We start from the raw sequence: 6290 nt of genomic DNA, 5'->3' as shown, positions 1-6290 counted from the left end.
GCTTATTAGGCTCCCCGGGGCAACTCGGTGTTTTGGTGTGGTAACCATCCCTCATCCGTCGTGTCTTGAGACTGAGATACGCGGCTCTTATCGGGGTCGTTGACACGACGGGGGGTCCTGCTAGTCTTGTCTTACCTTAGCGATATATCTTGCATATAGGAATCTCGGTGAAGCTTTGGTTCCCCCCAGAGTCGAGGTTTTCCTCTAAGGAATCCGACGAGATCACGAGATTCGTGATAGAGGATTACTTTGCGGCCCGTGACCATTTGTGATGGACTAGTTGAAGCACCCATGCAGGGTTTAATCTTTCGGAAAGCCGTGCCCGCGGTATCTGGCAACTTCGAATATTTGTTAACATCCGGTTCTAGATAACTTGAACTAATTCCAATAAAATTGCCAACTGTGTGCGTAACCGTGATTGTCCCCTTCGAAGACCTCTCTTCGAACGGGAACATGGTGGGGTTATGTTTGACATAAGTAGGTGTTCGGGATCACTTATTGATCAGCTAGTCTTCGCCCGCTAGTATAGACCATCATCATTAACTTGTCCTACGTAAGTTAGCCACCATAAATGCTTAGGATGCTGAACCTAAACACTGAACCTTCCTTACCTAACAACTTGACTAGTTCTGGCACCAAGGTCATAGATTGCTGAGTCCCCGTGGCTCACAGATTACTTTAACACCCCAATAGGTACAGGTACGCCCGACATAGGTGATCCCGATGACACGCAGCTGACGTGGCAGTACGATGAGGAGAACGACCGCCTGTACGTGAACTATTCAGAAGGCTGAGGCATGGTCGTGATCGTGAGCAAGCATGCAGGGTAGCATAACCTTTTCTCATATTATGTAGTCCATAGGGAAACTACCTTGTCTTAATAAATGTGTGATGTAAACTATGATTTTATCTATGAGATGCCAAACGATTCCCTATTTGTCATTTTATTATTATGTATATGCTATGTTATCGTGTTTGTGAAACGCTTAGATGCGTTCCTTTCCATTTTGGGGACCTCGTTCCCTAAATCGGAAAGGACCGCGTCTTAATCGTTACAAATCCATAGCACATTCATACAACATATAACATAATCCATATCCCATCCATCTATATATATAGCATAATCCATAGCACATCCATGTCATAATATTTGGCATTACTACATAATATTTGGCATCACGATAAATGTCTTCATGTCAATATCGTAGTCCAAAGAGCATCCATATGGCAACCTACAAGATTAAATCATACACATATGTCAAATTTTGGCACACAATAAATAACTTGGTCTCCAGTCAGCAAGTACAATCAACACATAAGTCATTTTAGCATTACATGATTTGTCCAGTCTACTTATCTTTGTTTTTTATAAGCAAAAACTTTGTGTTTTTTTGGATTAATCTGTACTTGTACTTCCAATTATTCTGAACCAATGATCCAATATGATTTGGGTTATTTATACCACAATTTGCACACTTGCATGGAGCGTATATATGTGCACTCAAGAGATCAACAAGGTATCACCCTAGCAGTATTTGTTGGAAGAAACACCAAAAAGATAACGCTCAAGTAAAATGTGTTTTTAGGATCGATTCGCTACAGGAAAATAGATAAATGTGTTCTCTTGAATGTGTACGCATGAACTAAGGCTAAGCATTTTGTAATTATGCTTTGTTGATATTCTGCTATGTCATCTATTATATAAATGTCTGTTCTAACTTCAATGGTTGAGATTCTAAAAATAGCAAAATGACATAAGGCATGCATATGCTTCAGTTTAAATGAACTATTGTTCATGAAAGATAGTCATGGGAAGGACCCATGTGCAAGCATCAATACATATTCTAACAATAAGTAATCTAAATCGCAAAAGTAAACATACGGTACGTACTTACAACCTTTGACCACGAATATATGCCAAATTATATGGGCTGGACACATAAGAATAGCAATTGTTGTATTGACCGCAAACTCTTTTTCCTCCAGATGCCATCTTACAAACTTTTTGACGTATGATAATAAAAGTCCTAGGTAAAATTATGAATATACGGAACAGTTTTATATGTTTATAGGTAGAAGGACAGATAGTACCATTATGGAAAAGGCATCCATCTCTTGGAGAACTTATTAATATTGCAATCATGTAAGATCAACGAGCTCAATTTGAAGTATTTTTTATGTTGAATGGGGGCAAAGGGAGAGAAATCTATTCAAAATTTATTTATAGAACAGAACCATAGAGTTGAGAGTGCGACACATACAACGATCAGGGAAAGATTACAAGCTCTACAATACCTATGAACATCCCAATCATGTATGGTCGATGAACTTGATTTATAGCTAGTTTAAATTGCATAAATAAAATAATCAGGATATAAATATTTTGTGAAAGCGTCTAAAATGTGAATGAAGAAGAAAAATACTCCATCGATTACTATATAAAAGTCACATTAGTAAATATTATGTGAGTGTTTAAAACCTTTCGCCACTATCCTCCTTAGGTGCCATTGCCAACCGATGATGTATAAGAAAAAACAGACTGACAAAAATGTGTCGTATTTTAGAAATTAGTGTGAATGAATTTATAATTTTTGGATTCTTAAGTTGAAATAGTATCAACATATACAATGACTTACTTCAGAACTAACATTTCGTAAAGCATATTCACATGAAAATCGTGATCCAACTATTTATCCGAAGGACCTATTAAAATATAAATTGCATGTGTAGATATATGTTGACAGTTAGGCCGCGTAAACGTGCAGGTGACTCATCTAGTTCTATGTAAATATATAACTTCAAGTGGTCTCTAAATTATGAAGATCTCAAGTGGTCTCTACTTGTAAATGAGATATGGAGGCACTAACCATAGCAGATCTCAAAGATGCGGAGAACCATTAAGGTTATTGCCAACAAAGCCAGGACCATGAGCATGTTTAGATCCAACATTATTCGATCCGTGGGTCGATGGATGCTGGATGAAGTATTTACATGGTTAGAATGACACTCGGACTAAGAAATGCAATAATGATCCTTGCAAATAATTCAGTTAACTAACTATAGGATGCGGAGTAAGGACAGAAAAACCGAAAGCAGGCATACCATTCTGGATACAATAAGCCTGCAAATTATGTTAAGAGTGGTGAAGGTTAAGCACCGATAGTAAAAGAGTACATGCGTTGGCTATTAAGGAATTGTGCTAGGATATTAAGGAAATAACCATAAACATTTGAAAGTTTTGAGTATTTTGTGCCCACAACACCTGCTGCGTCCTCTCATCAGCCAGTCGCCTCTCCTCCGTCCTCTCTGCCGCCCAGTCCTCAGTCGCCAGTCGCCTCTCCTCTGCCCTCTCCGCCGCCCTCTCCGCAGCCGCCAGTCGCCTCTCCACTATGAACTTCTCCACGAGTAGGCACTACAAATATGACATCACAATCGCATCTTCAAATCCAACATTATGTAAGAATTACAAAAAGCATATGTAGAAGGACTTGTATAAAAGACCTCCATCTCAGCCCTTACCGGAGTGGCACGTTCACATACAAAAGATTTTGGGAGACCTAGCCGAGCCTTGTGCTCAGCTAGAGTGCGAGTGGAGGACCTAGGAAACATGTCTCCTGCAATAGCTTCCTTTCCATGTTTCTTCCCCTCTCCAGCGATCATAACCAACTCGTGGTCAAGGGGCTCCGATGCCACATCATAGTCGGGTCCTCTCAACTTTGTTGCCACGTCTCTAACTTAGGTTAGCCGATTGTAGGCGGTCTGGCTGGTGTATGCAGACGATGTGTTAGCCGGATTGTAAGGCGTGGCTTTTCTGAACGGTGCCTTATGGGACAAAGCATACCTAAATAAAAGGTTGGGCTCCAGAGCCTTCTGGTGAGCCGCCTGCAACCAAACCAACATGATTAGGAATTCATCACAAGGATTAATTGGCAACATGTATGACAAGAAAGAACTTATGTAGAACAAATCGATTGGAGGAAAGATATACCCAATGTATCGTGAATCCCTTAAGGCTCAAGTTTCCTTGATGGTGTGGTGGATAATTCATTGCCTTCCGCCGATTTTTGTAATCTATGTGTTTCAACATATACTCTTTAGAACACCAGTACACCACAATCCGCCCCTTCGAACGGGAGATGCCTAGGTTACGAGACTTGACATGAAAGAGAAATTTAGATGCATCAGCACAACGACCGGAACAGAGCAAATAGGGAAGGGGGAGGAGATGATAGTCGAGCTCACCCCTAGACAGTAGAGGTAGTAGTTGAATGACGAGGGCAACGACAACTGGACCGACGGTGCTCCTCAAAATGAAGAGAAGATCCCTCCACATAAAAAGCACCGGCACAACCAACATAAGCACTCACACAACAATCTAATAAACAACATCAACAACATCATCTCGCAATTCAACATCTAACCTAAAGAAAATTTAATCAGACTGGTTTTTTTTGTCTATTTCAGGTCATGTTTTGAATTCCATCAGATTGGTCGTTGCTATTCATTGGCGATGTGCCAGAAGGCAATCTCTACAAGAAATATGTATGGTCCATCTGATGTTTATTCTACGTATTTAATATCTCTACTGTCAATATCTCATATACTCCCTCCTTCCGCAAAAGACTGCACTTCTGTATTTTCTAAGACAGATTAACCATTTTGCAAAGAAACACCTATTTCCCTATCTACGCTACTCCACTAGCTAGGAGAACTCTTGGATTCACACCACCACATTTATTCTGTGGGCCAAAGCAATTAGTAATACAAGCAAAATGCAAGATGATTGGGGGTTCGCTTGCAGCCTGAACCAAATTAATGGACTGAGTTGTTATCACCGCGTTACCTCGAGGTGTAGACCAAGGGGAAAAATGTAAAATTATCCCAGAAAACGCAGACGTACAATCTTTTAGGGGAAAAGTGAAGCCTAAACGTGTAGTCTTTCACGGATGGAGGGAGTAAAATCATTTTCCTTTCAGCATATGTATTTAGGAAAGAAGGAATATCTACATATTGTCCCCAATGAGTTAGTCAAGAAATTCATCAGAAACATATACTATAAGGATAAGAAAAGAACCATCTCGTCAATTAACTGCCAAATTATCAAAATGATGAATTTCGTCAAGCAAGACTGCGTGAGCATCTACCAGAAAGAGATGCAGTGAACATACAAAATCCCAAAAAATGCTGACGGCCGGTGACTTGTGATTCGCAAGTGCTGCTTCGACTCAGCTGACTTTGGCTGGGAAGAGGACACCACTCTGCAGGAAGAGGAGAGGAAAATGAGACGCACGAGGCTGGGAAGATGGCATTTTTGAGAGGCAGAGGTTGTACCTGCCAGACGGGGGCGGGGCTCGGGGTCAAGGGGTGCGGGCGGCAAGGATCTGTAGCGGCGACCGACACGAACGGGGGGGGGGCCGGCCCTGATCCTTGGGGGCAGCGGGTGGCGACCGGCAGGGAGGCGCGAACTCGCCGGTCTCCTCGCTCACGGTGGGGCGGGAAGGGAGCGGAGATCGACGGCAGCGGCGATTGGGGAGGCCGGCAGTGGCGACCGGGGAGTCTGGTGGCGACGACAAGGGAGGGCGGCGGTGGTGGGGAACCCTAGCTAGCTCTACGCGCGAGAGGTGAGGTCGCGAGAGGATTAGGTCGCTAGAGAAACATGGTGCGGGGAGCTGTTTTCGGTCTCGGGTGGCTGGTTTTTTTTTCATTTTTTCACTCTTTGCCGTTTTCGGAGTAGAGCAGAAGACGGAAAAGCTTTCTTTGTTCCCGTCAGCTGGCGCAAATAAAAGACAGCAAATCATGTGTCTCTTTAGGTCCGTTAAGCGCAGCCGTGTGCAGCCTTTTGCCGTCAGCCGACGCGTAAGAAGACTGCAAAAATGCTACCTTTGCCGACATCCTGTTTAAATAGTTGATGGCAAAACTTTACTACCCCTGACGATTTGTTGACAGCAAAGAGGATACCTGGCGGCAAAATAGCTGATTCGTTAGTGTCACTATATATTTAATGGTTCAAGTATCAAACAAATTCCGATTGCAACAAATTTGGCAGCCGACCTACCTACACTATATTAAGACCGCACGCTAACTTTTAACCCAATCCGAGAAAGTTTATACACACTTTTAAAAACAATATTTAAACAGTGGCACAGGCGCGTGCGTGTGTGATTGGACTTAAAATTGTCAACGACGAAAACAGAGAGAACCGACAACTAATAACGAATGCAAGTTTTGAATACAAATGACAATAGAGTGTTGATGTTATGTAGATGATGCAAATGATGCGATGATGAATG

At 42.1% G+C, this 6290-nt stretch overlaps 1 long non-coding RNA gene across 4 annotated transcripts; it reads right to left on the bottom strand.

The window, feature by feature from the left end:
- Positions 1-3013: 3013 nt before the first annotated feature.
- LOC123397205 lies at positions 3014-5717 on the bottom strand. Of its 4 annotated transcripts, none has more exons than XR_006609941.1 (7): positions 5332-5716; positions 4243-5258; positions 3989-4153; positions 3842-3882; positions 3520-3763; positions 3263-3412; positions 3014-3121 (listed from the first exon to the last, which is right to left on the bottom strand). It is a non-coding gene; the product is annotated as an uncharacterized LOC123397205 (long non-coding RNA). The 4 variants fall into 4 exon arrangements; XR_006609939.1 differs by having other exon boundaries at positions 3014-3412; positions 4243-4325; positions 5145-5258; positions 5332-5711; XR_006609940.1 differs by having other exon boundaries at positions 3014-3412; positions 4243-4325; positions 5169-5258; positions 5332-5710.
- Positions 5718-6290: the final 573 nt, after the last annotated feature.

This window comes from Hordeum vulgare, chromosome 5H, assembly GCF_904849725.1.
Source record: "Hordeum vulgare subsp. vulgare chromosome 5H, MorexV3_pseudomolecules_assembly, whole genome shotgun sequence".
NCBI lineage: Eukaryota > Viridiplantae > Streptophyta > Magnoliopsida > Poales > Poaceae > Hordeum > Hordeum vulgare.
Note: the sequence above shows the minus strand (reverse complement) of the source record. Positions and strands in the feature narration are given on the sequence as shown.